This window comes from Schistocerca serialis, chromosome 1 (assembly GCF_023864345.2).
Source record: "Schistocerca serialis cubense isolate TAMUIC-IGC-003099 chromosome 1, iqSchSeri2.2, whole genome shotgun sequence".
Taxonomy (NCBI): Eukaryota; Metazoa; Arthropoda; class Insecta; order Orthoptera; family Acrididae; genus Schistocerca; species Schistocerca serialis.
In genome coordinates, this window is record NC_064638.1 from 40,452,100 (window position 1) to 40,464,150 (window position 12,051).

Genomic DNA, 12,051 nt, shown 5'->3' on the forward strand with positions numbered 1-12,051 from the left:
ACCGCATCCACAGATGAGCACCCAGAACGTGGTTTGTGCCCCAAAGGTGAAAAGAGCTGGTGTAAATACAATAGGGGACTAACTACTGGAGAGAAATACATTCACCACCACAGTCTACCATTAGCCATTATGGAAGAAATAAAGCCCATTTTCAGAAATCTGGCTGATAGAAGTCTTCTGAAGAAATATCTTCACGGAAAAACGCAGAACCCCAACGAGTGCTTGAGTAGTGTGGTATGGTATCGTCTCCTAAAAACAGTGTTCGTCGGAATTAATGCACTGCATTTTGGTGTGTATGATGCTGTGGAAACCTTCAATCTTGGGAATGTAACAAAATGACAGGTCCTTCAAAAGTTGGAGTTGCGTGTTGGTTCCCGTACAGTACGTGCACAGACTTAGGCTTGCTGGCAATATAACCAAGACATTAGTGAGAAAAGCAAGACAGGTGCAGAGGGGTGCCAAAAGAAGACTTGAAGGTGATTATAAAGACTGTGAAGGGGGTATTGATTATGGATGAAGAATGTTTTTATCACCTTTCTCCGTTTCCCGTAAGTTTGCTTTTTTACTTCTTCTAGGGACATTATCTCAGCTACTGGTGCACCTAGAAGTCTGAAATTATTATGACAATCACATGGGTTTCCTTTACACACTGAAACAACGATTTTTTAATTATTTTCTTTACAAAACACTTAGGGGTGATAACCTAGTAAAAATGATTTGAAAAAATTTACTTAAAAATAAATGTAAAATATGTCTGTAAAAATACTTCGACAATGAACTGTGTTTTCAGTATTGTTACAACATATCAATGCACATACAGTAAAAATTTTATCTCTCTGTCTCCAGTAGTTTGTGCGAAAATGTTCCCTACAGTAGGCACATTTTAACATTGCGGGGATAGGCGCTTAATATATTTGGAAAATTCTAGAGTTTCATACACCTGTAAGTATGGATTGTATTCTGTGCAAAATTCATCGAAGAATCTCTCTTACTTATTGAAGAAAAGTGTACCTATAGCAACAAATGCAGGCAATAGTAAGTGAAAAAAATGATGGAATTTCACATGTAAAAAAACTATTTTGTTATGTTTTTGAACTTCCACTGCCTTGAGTGTGAATCCTGGTCATGCTGACAAATTTTTTATGAAATTGTTTGTAAAAGTATAGACAGTGGAAATTAAAATCTGCTGTGGTGCCTCTCCTGCTCCAAGTCGGCTCGTTTGGCGTCCTACACCCTTAAAGGAAGCGCATAAGCGAAGCACAGACGAACGGGAAACCATTTTAGAGGCGGTATTGTCTGCAAATGAGAAAATCCACTGAAACAAACGGTTCTGACCATTTATGAAAAGCGTTCGAAGAACGGTGAAACCCACGAGTAGGCGACACAATATTCGAAGTCCTTGCGTAACTTATCACGTGCATTTATCTGATTTAAAAATGTTTGCAGTAAACTAAAGTTAGCTGTTCTGAAGTCCTCGAGTTTTCTACTCTCAAAAAATATTTGCACGTTTTCCAACGACCAAAATTTTATCTCTGGTGTGTGACATCACCTTTAGACGAGAGTATAGTCAACCTAGAAATAAAAATTAACTGTATTTGCCAAATTAATGACACGCCACCCAGTTCGCACATAGGCGGTTCAACTACGTCACGCTATGGAAGGCCTGACGCTTTCCATAAAGTTTTTTGGTGAGGTCCTTTTGAGTTGTATTTTACCATATATCGAATTAATTAAAATTATTAGACAGAAAATCTGAAGGGAGGGAACATATTTATGCAATACTACGCGTAATTGCCAGAACGTGTTTTCTCATTTACGTGTAGCGTATTGTCCCAAAAAAACTCTCCAGTGTACTGTATGTATTTTACCTGTGCTTAATGTCCCGTTTATAAGCGATACGTTTGAAAAGTGATGTTAAGTTGATCGTAAGAAGAGATGCATGAAATATAATAATATTGGTATTTGCTTCATATTTTTATATGAAGCAAATACAAATATGTACGACTGTACATAACCAGTAACTCATACCCTCCCCAAAACACTATTCTTCAAACATTCGACCTTCCACGTGAAAATGTTATATCTCGTGAAATATGTGTCGTACAATGATATAATTTTGCTGTTACATAGATTGGTATATGTGGGTACTGGCATCAAAATATATTGCGAATAGTCAGTCGTAAAGAACTAATAAATGAAAACGTAATACCTGATACTACAGTTACACTAAACGAACAGAGAAAATGTACAGCCAAACATTTCTGCATTCATTGTTTTGTGGGCGGTGTCAGCGAGAAAAATTTCCAGAAGGTCAGACATTACGTGTACAGTTTTTCGTAGTCGCTAAGTGCTCTCTTCCTCAAATTCTAGATGAATAGAGCCTGGGTGACTTGCACGCCATCAGTTACGCTACGTCTAGACGTATATATAGTTTCTAACTTTAATCCTTGTCTTACCTGTGTATCAATTTTTGAATAAGAATATTCTTTCTTAATGAGCAGATTTTTGACAGCGTTTTGCGTATTTAATTTAGGTAAATAAAATAAATTTTTCGTCCCTGCAAGCCATCAGATTCCGATAATCATCTCATATTTTTGGGCCACAGTCAGGTAATAATGTTTGAACGATATTTCCGCCATATGACTGTAAAAACTTCTTTATTTCATATTACTATCATGATTTCGGCCTTAGTCCATTATCAAGAACAGAAATGCTGGGTATAATTAGACGCCGAGCGGTATTAGCCGAGCGGTCTCAGGCGCCGCAGTCATGGACTGTGCGGCTGGTTCCGGCGGGGGTTCGAGTCCTCCCTCAGGCATGGGTGTGTGTGTTTGTCCTTAGGATAATTTAGGTTACGTAGTGTGTAAGCTTAGAGACTGATGACTTAGCAGTTAAGTCCCATAAAATTTCACTCACATTTGAACATTTTTATAATTAGACTTTGTTAAGTGAAGTTATCGTCAAGCTGCACTGAGCTGGATGTCCCAGAGTGTAGATAAGCACAAAACTATGGAAATGTATCATTTTGTACTTACCTGCAAGCTGGGACACCCAGTTCAATGCAGCTTGACGATAGTTTCATTTATCAAAGTCTAATTATACCCAACACTTCTCTTCTTGATAATGGACTAAGGCCGAAATCATGACAGTAATATCTGAATATACGAGGGTAAGTCCATTATTATCAGCAAAGTAGTTGTAAAATTTTATTGTAATCAAATAGGAAACTCACAAGAACACCATTTCTCGAAATAGTCTCCTTGAGTTTAAACGCACTTGGTCCATCATTGTACAAGCTTCCCGATGTCCTCATAAAAGAAGGTTCTAGCTTGAGCTGCGAGCCACTAATGCACCGCTACTTTCACAACTTCGTCCGAGGCAAATCGGCGGCTCTTAATGCCTGTTTCAGTGGACCAAACAAGCGGTAGTCAGAAGGGGCAACATCGGGACTATATAAAGGATGATCCAGTACTTCAGATTTGAGTTTCTGGAGCGTTTCAGCAGTGTGGGGAGGAGTATGCGGACGGGTATTGTCGTGCAACAGCAGAACACCTTTTGACAGCAATACTCGGCGTTAGCTTCGAATTGCAGGCTTTAGGCTGGCAGTAAGCATCTCACTGTAACGTACACTGTTTACTGTTGTGTCCTTTTCCCCGTAATGTTCCAGTAGTGGACCTTGTGCGTTCCAGAAAGCCGTAAGCATCAGTTTTCCTGCGGACGGTTGGGTCTTGAACTCTTTCTTGCACAGCGAATTTGGATGTTTCCATTCCATACTCTGCCGTTTACTTTCCGGCTCTTAATGATGGACACATGTCTCGTCACCAATAATGATCCCGTCTAAGAAGTTGTCCCCATAGCGATCCAATTGTTTTTTGCAGATGTCCAACCGCTGTGAGTTGTTTTGGGAGTAATCTTGCACAAACTTTATGAAACCGAAGTAGGCAGAACCATGACTAATTTGCAGACGATGTGCCATTTCGTAAATAGTGAATCGTCTGTTTCAGAGAATTATTTGACGTGAACGCACAATGGTTTCTTCATTTCTGGAGTAACCCTTGTGCGAACATTTCGGAATTTTTCAGGCCATTCGTAGACACTCCGTTGTGACAAAACACTGCTGCCGTACTGTACCGGAAGTCTTCGATTAATTTCGGCCCCTGATACTCCCTCTGACCACAAAAAACGGATCACTGAACGTTGCTCTTCTTTGGTGCAAATAGGGACGAGATCGGGACTATATGGAGGATGCGTTCAGCGTCTTTAGAAATTCGACCCGTAAGGGGGTGAAAAAAGGGATGAAATTCTCTGTGGAAATATTTCATTAAGCAAGCATTTTTGTATCTACATCTACGAAAATTCGTTTTGACTTCTTTGTCAAAATAAAAAATAGACAGCGGAGCAGCCATGATTAACAGCACGGCAGCGATAACGACACTAACCCAGCAGCTTCAAAGTTACAAAGATATGACAACAAATAAACAAAGCATGCGTCATCAACGTAAAACAACAGTACTACCAAAATGAACAAAAGTATTAAGTAAATCGTGGATAATAATTGATTGGCTCTCGTAAAAGGCAGCGTCCTGACTGACTGACTGACTCATCATCGTCCAGCCCGAACCGCTAAGTATAGAAACTTCAAATTTGGAGATGGTGTGGATTTTATACTGTAGGCGTCGTTTAAGGAGGGATTTTCCGAAATTCCAATCCTAAGGGGGCGAAACAGGGATGATGGGTTTTCTTTGAAAAAAGTCGCTATTAAGGCAATTCTGAAGTTAGACCCACGCAAATTGGTACTTGGTTCCTCGGCTAGAAATAAACAAGTACGAGTTTCAGCATTTTTGGAAACTTAATGCTATGGAGATGAAATAGAGGGTGAAAGCTTTTTTTGAAAATATATCATTATTAAACAAGTGTGAAGTATTTCTAAAGCTACATCTATGAACATTGGTATTTGACTTTTCGGTTACAAATTAAAAAGATAAGTGTTTCAGTATCTTTGGAAATTCAACCCGTAAGGGGGTGAAATAAGGGATGAAATTCTCTGTAGAATCATTTCATTATGCAAGCATTTTTGTAGCTACGAAAAATCGCTTTCTACTTAGTCAAAAATAAGAAAAAAACACGTAAGTTATTGTTCTTGGAAATTCAATCCTTATGGGGGTGGAAAGGGGGATGAATCTTTCTATGGAAATATTTCACTATGCAAGCATAAAAATTTGTATTTGGCTTCTGTGTTAGAATAAAATATATGCTTGTCACAGTTTTTTGGAAATTAAACCCATAAGGAGATGAAATACGCTCACACTGATTCACTAACTCACGACGGCCCAGCCCAAAGCGCTAAGGATAGAAGCTTGAAGTTTGGAGAGGGTGTACACCCGATACTGCCGGTATCGTTTAAGAAGGGATGGTCGGAAATTCCACTGCTAACGGGGTACAATAGGGGATGAAGGGCCTTTTGAAAGTATATCGGCGTTGAGAGTGTTGTGGTTGGCAGGAGACGCAACACCGTGCTACTAGAGGAAGCCGAAAGGCACGCGTGTTAGCTCACGCAGGCTGGCGTGAGGTGTGGAACAGGCCCTGGAAACTAGAATTTAGAAAAAACGGACGTAGCTGGTGGAATACTTAACTTTAATCCACCAATGGTGAACGTCGCTCTTGACGGTACATGATTCAGTATCAATAGTAACTGGTAATGGCGCCTTGCTAGGTCGTAGCAAATGACGTAGCTGAAGGCTATGCTAACTATCGTCTCGGCAAATGAGAGCGTATTTTGTCAGTGAACCATCGCTAGCAAAGTCGGTTGTACAACTGGGGCGAGTGCTAGGAAGTCTCTCTAGACCTGCCGTGTGGCGGCGCTCGGTCTGCAATCACTGACAGTGGCGACACGCGGGTCCGACGTATACTAACGGACCGCGGCCGATTTAAAGGCTACCACCTAGCAAGTGTGGTGTCTGGCGGTGACACCACAGAGAGCAAAATGGTATTTGGTTTCTCAGTCAGAAACCAAAAACTAAATGTCTCAGTGGTTTTGGAAATTCAACCCCCGAAGGGAGTGCAATAAGAGATAAAAACTTTCAAGAAAATATTATTTCGTCGCATTAAACAAATTTTAAAGCTAAATTAATGAAATTTGTATTTCACTTCTCGCTTGGATATTAAGGAAACTTGTTAGTGGATGAAAGTTGCTATAGAAATACATCCAAAAGAACACAAAATGCGTGTTTAACAAAAACTTTGGACTCCAGCTAGCAGAATCGCTTTTTGGTCAGAAGTACATTCCGGAAAGACCTTGCTGATACGGCCTTCATTAGCTTGAAAAGCTTAGAAGATGTTCCAATTTGTGAACAACATAAAAGTTCGAATAAAGGAAAAAAAATATCTCTGCAGGGGATAGAATCTACGCGAGCGAAGCAGTGAGGGCTAAGCTAGTACAGAATAAAGAAGTTTGTACTGTTAGATGGCGGAAATATCACTGAAACAGTTGGATTCCCATTAGTAGGCAATATAGATCGCTTTCAGTATTGGGCTCCTTATATTGAAGGATACCGCTTTTAGAGCAGTTTCGTCAAAGACATGGAACTCGTTTGACGGAGGAAGAGCGCCATCTTTAGGAAGAGTGACGGCCCCTGACCGGACAGACGCCACGGCGGACGCCGGCAGCTGCCGGGGCTCGCGTGCTCGGGGAGCGAACGACTCTATCCGGCTGTGGGCGGCAGCGCGGATCCAGGTGCCGTTCATCTGCATTAATGCCCGCCACCAGTCGCGGGCGGCAGATGCGTCAGTGCAAATGGTGTGTGTATTCCGGGGCAAGCGACGATGGGAAACAACAGCGGACCGCACAAGTACTAACTGAATGGTGAACCTGCTAGCCGAGCTGGCGCTTCCATTTTCTGCACAATATATGAGATTCAGCTGCCCCTACGAATTTAATTTTATGCAACCCGCAATATACCACGGGCGAGATTTTCATAGTCTGTCACTGGCAAACCATTAATCCTACAGGGACAATGAACAGAACCTTTTTGTAGGAAATGTAATGTAGTTAAATTTTACGCTGGGATACGTTTTCGATAGAGACCGTAGTTTTTGAGTTATTCAACAAAAACACTCAAAAGTGACCTTCAAAATACACCCTCACTCAGCCCCAATAGGTCAGGATTTCTAGTATGTTGTTCATGGAAATCCGTCCTACCACTGCACAAAAATTTGAGATTGAGAAATTATTTCTCACATTCGGCCTTTTTAGAGCTGCCTTGACTGGCCTTATTAGGCACCGACTTAGCAGAGCAATCACATATTCTGCAATTGATGTTTGTGTAAATTTTACCTAGCAATTCTGTGAATTTTAACAGCATAAAATAAATACGAGTGCTGGAATTTTAACAGTGGCAACTACCTATTTACGGCTCGTACAAAATAGATACGTGTTTCAAAGTTTCACTGACCTTCAAAGTAGTCATCAGCATTGTGTATAATCCGTTGCCAGCGATGTGGAAGTCGTAGGATACTCTTAGCAGTGCCAGTTGTGGTTTTGGAACACATCCTACGACCAGCTTAGAGGCAGAAGTGATGACACTTTCTGCAAGACCTGACCATCATTTTGCAGCACAATGCTCAAGCACGTACAGTGCAAGCTGTTACTAATTTGTTTGACTGATGGTGCTGCTAAGTGCTATACCACCTACTGCACTCCCCTGACTTAAGCCCTCGTGAGCTCAACTCGATTTCTAAACTGAAGGAAACACTTCACGGCATTTGCTACCGAACTGCTACAAGTTCATCGGGCAATAGACCGCGCCGCTCGTACTGTCAACACCAGTGGCACTGCTAAGAGTATCCTACGACTTCCGCATTGCTGGCAACGGATTATACACAATGCTGGTGACTCCTTTGAAGGTCAGTAAAACTTTGAAACACGTATCTATTTTGTACGAGCTGTAAATAGTTAACTGTTAAAGTTCCAACCCTCGTAGTTATATTGTTATATTCGTCAGGTCTTCTGACTACGAAACTAGTGCGTTTGTAAGGTTTAAGTTTGGATTAAATTGTCAACGTAATTAGTTTTAGCGTGACGTTTACAAAACTCGTTTTTCTTTCCGTACCCTCACGGGCGCGTTCACATTGATACTGTTAACGAAATAGCCAACTATACTGGCGGCATAACAGCCCAGTAAACAGATGATGGATGGAAAGGGTTGTATGGGCGCACGACGGCAAGGTCTTCAGCGCCCGCTCAGTAACAGATTGAGACGGGTGTCAAGAAAAGACTCAGAACAGTAAGATAAAAGAGAACGTAAAACACAGGTAAAAAGCTTGGAAAAATATGGGCCTACCCACACCGAAGCGTGGGACGAAGCATGCCGGCAGCAGTAAAACAACACAGGAATAAAGTGGTAGAGGGAGCTAAAACAATATAGCAGACGGAAGTGGCTGGCAGACCGCAAGGATAAAGGGAGGAGCCAGCCACTGTGCAATACACTAAGACCTCCAGCCTAAAAGTTTCGGCCAGAGTCCAGACACATCACAAAACATTAAAACCCTAGACACACACGTCTCATCATTAGCTAAAACACAGGGCAGACCCCCATCAACTTGTGCTTCTGCCCTTGCATCACGGTATAAAATGCAGTCTGTTAAAATGTGGCGGACAGAGATGTGCACACCATAACCATCACAAAATGGGGGATTCTCCCTCCGTAATAGAAAGCTATGTGTGAGAGGACAGTGCCCAATCCGAAGACGCGTGAGGGTCACTTCTTCCCGCCTGAGCAACCGGCAGGAGAAACGCCATGGCCGAGTTGTTGACTTCACCACCGCCAGCCATTATTCCTCCCACAACTCCATGCACTTCTTGTGGAGTGCAGAAAGCACAGACTGCAAGGGAATAGGACACTGGACCACATCCTGCTCTCTGCAGGCTTTCTTGGCAGCCCGATCGGCCTGTTCATTGCCCCATATTCCTACATGACCAGGCACGCAGCAGTAGGACACCTTCTTACCCCGCCGTAGGAGCAAGAACACTTAGTCATATATCAGCTGAACCATCTCCTCAGTTGGGTGCAGATTCTCAAATGATTGTAAGGCATTAAGAGAATCGGAGCAGAGGAGAAATCGATTGCTCCGAACGCGATTCATCCACTCCAGTGCTTTCAGGATCACGTGGAGCTCCGCTGCGAAGACGGTATATTCATCAGGGAGGTGAATCCGGGTAACACGAACAGGGAACACTGCAGAACAGCCAAGGAAATTCTCCTGTTTGGAGCCATCAGTGTAAACGACGGTAAAACCGTGATGCGCATCTAAAATGTTAAAAAACTGAGATTGGAATGTAAAATCTGGTGTACTATCTTTCTTAAAATTAGTCAAATCTAAAATAAGTCTCGGTCTCCGGAGGAGCCAAGGTGGAAATCTGCTCCAACTTCGACGGAGAACATGAAGACCAGCCATATTCATCGCAGAAAGGCAATTCTGTGCGCGAATCCCATAGGGCCGCGTCGCTCGTTGCCGGTTATGAAATAGCCGTGCCAGAGGAAGCTGAGCAACGGTATGGTATGCAGGTGTGTATGGTGTGGACAAAGTTTTATACGCCTGGCGCACCGTACGTAGCCGCCACCGCATATGAAGTGGCGGTTCACCAGCCTCTGTACAGAGGCGTGGTATGGGACTAGTTCTGAATGCCCCAGTGGCCAACCGAAGCCCTTCATGGTGCACAACGTCCAACATCTTTAAGCAAGAAGGCCTCGCAGACCCGTACACCGTGCAGTGCACCCATAATCGAGCCGAGATCAATGGAGACAAAAAAAAGTCGAACATTGGGAATAGTTCGTGTAGTCGGGAATGTTTGTACAGTGGTGGGAGGGAGAGTCACGGACAACACACCCATAAATCCTCATCGGTGAGAGATGAGTGTGGTGGCGGAGGTACATTTGAAAGTCACTTTTGTGCGATTTTCTTGAATAACTTGAAAGTCGTGGCCTCCCGCGAGAACTTAGAACAAAATTTAGCTACATTACGTTTCCTACAAAAAGGACTCGTTCATTCTTTTCAGTAGGGCTAATAATTTGCCCGTAGCGAGCAACAGAATATGAAAATCTCGCGCGTGGGTTTTGAAGTCCAGACACTACATTGCAGGTTGCATAAAACGATATTGGTAGGGACAACTGAAATACTCTATTATATACAGGGTGTCTCTCCTAAGAGACTTCAGGCGCAGTTTCAAAAAAAATCTAATGGCTCTGAGCACTATGGGACCTAACATCTGTGGTCATCAGTTCCCTAGAACTTAGAACTACTTAAACCTAACTAACCTAAGGACATCACACACATCCATGCGATCCTGCGACCGTAGCGGACACGCGGTTCCAGACTGAAGCGCCTAGAACCGCACGGCCACACCGGCCGGCGGCGCCGTTTCCCTGGTGTTTCAGCAAATGTTTGCAATTTCGCTTTTGCGTTGTGTAGTTGTAGTCAGCCCAACAATCAGTGCTCCTCACGTGTTTCGTGTGACGCCCAGATTCGACGGAAACATCGGTTTGTTTCCCATTACAAGCAAAATTATTTTTAAATCTGAATTTTATGTGCCACTCGTCAGAGCGGTCCGAGATTAGTGTAGTGCGATATTTCTTTCATCGGTATGTGTTACGAGAGACAGTAAAAGACGAGGAATAATCAGTATTCCAGCTGCGAGTGAGTAGCGCTGCACGCTTGGCAGTGGCAGGGCTTTGCTGTAGCATCTGCAGTACTGATTATTCCTCATCTTTTACTGTTTCTCGTAACACATATCGATAAAAGAAACATCGCACTAGACTAATCTGGGACCGCTCTGCCAATTGGCACAAAATTCAGCTTTAAAAATAATTTTGTTTGTAATAGGAAACAAACCGACGCTTCCCGTCCACGCTGGGCAACGCATGAAAGACATGTCGAACGTCGATCGTCTTGGCTGACACCAGCTACACAGCGCAAAAACGAAATTTGTAAAAATATTTCGAAACACCAGACAAAATGCTCCTGATGACTCCTAGAAGAGACACCCTGCATATATTGACGTAATTTGCCCAATACGTATTACTTTTATTCATTTATTGCCGGAATTCACATCATCATCGACTTCTCGAGAATAGAACACAAAATCTCTATCAAAATACATTTATTTTTAATGTATGGCGTTTCATGTAAAAGCTGGTTTTTTTATATAATTTAACTTGGGCTATATAGGCCTCCTGGTCTCTTAGGACATGGCGAAGACGTTTGCCAATCCAATAACAGCAATGTAATTGATAATATGGCAGTATTTATCAACATGCGAATTGTGGATACTACGCTCTCGACGATCTCAAACTGCTTCGAATCCAAAGATATTGACTGAGTAGTTTATTCTATAGATTCTACGACTTCATTTCTAAAATATTTATGTCTCTATTAACGCTGTCTTGACACACAGACGCGACGCTGCTGCTCAGTTTTGTTAACCACGGCGACAGCAGCACTGGCCGGCCGCTGTGGCCGAGCGGGTCTGGGCGCTTCACTCCGGAACTGCGCGGTTGCTGCGGTCGCAGGCTCGAATCCTGCCTCGGGCATGGATGTCCTTAGGTTAGTTAGGTTTAAGTAGTTGTAAGTTCTAGGGGACTGATGACCTCAGATGTTAAGTCCCATAGTGCTCAGAGCCATTTGAACCATCTCACAGCAGCACGCCAAGCGAACAGTAAAATACACTTCTGAATGCTATGTTTAACGAGTAGCGTCATCTGTCACACAGTTTTTATAGTAGCGAGCGTACAAGCTGCCGCTGTCGCCGTAGTGGCTAAGGCTTTTGCGGTGGCGCTCGATCCAGGAGTATGCCGGTTCGAATACTGGTGGTGAAAAAAAATTTCACTGCCAGTGACACGTCCGTCGAATGGCGACGATTAGCTCGGCAGCTCCCTAGGAGCTACTATCGTCATCCTCATCATCATCATCATCATCGTCATCATCCAATACAAACATACACTACACACGCACACAAAATACGACTGTCATTTTTAAAGTAAGAAGCGATAGCACACC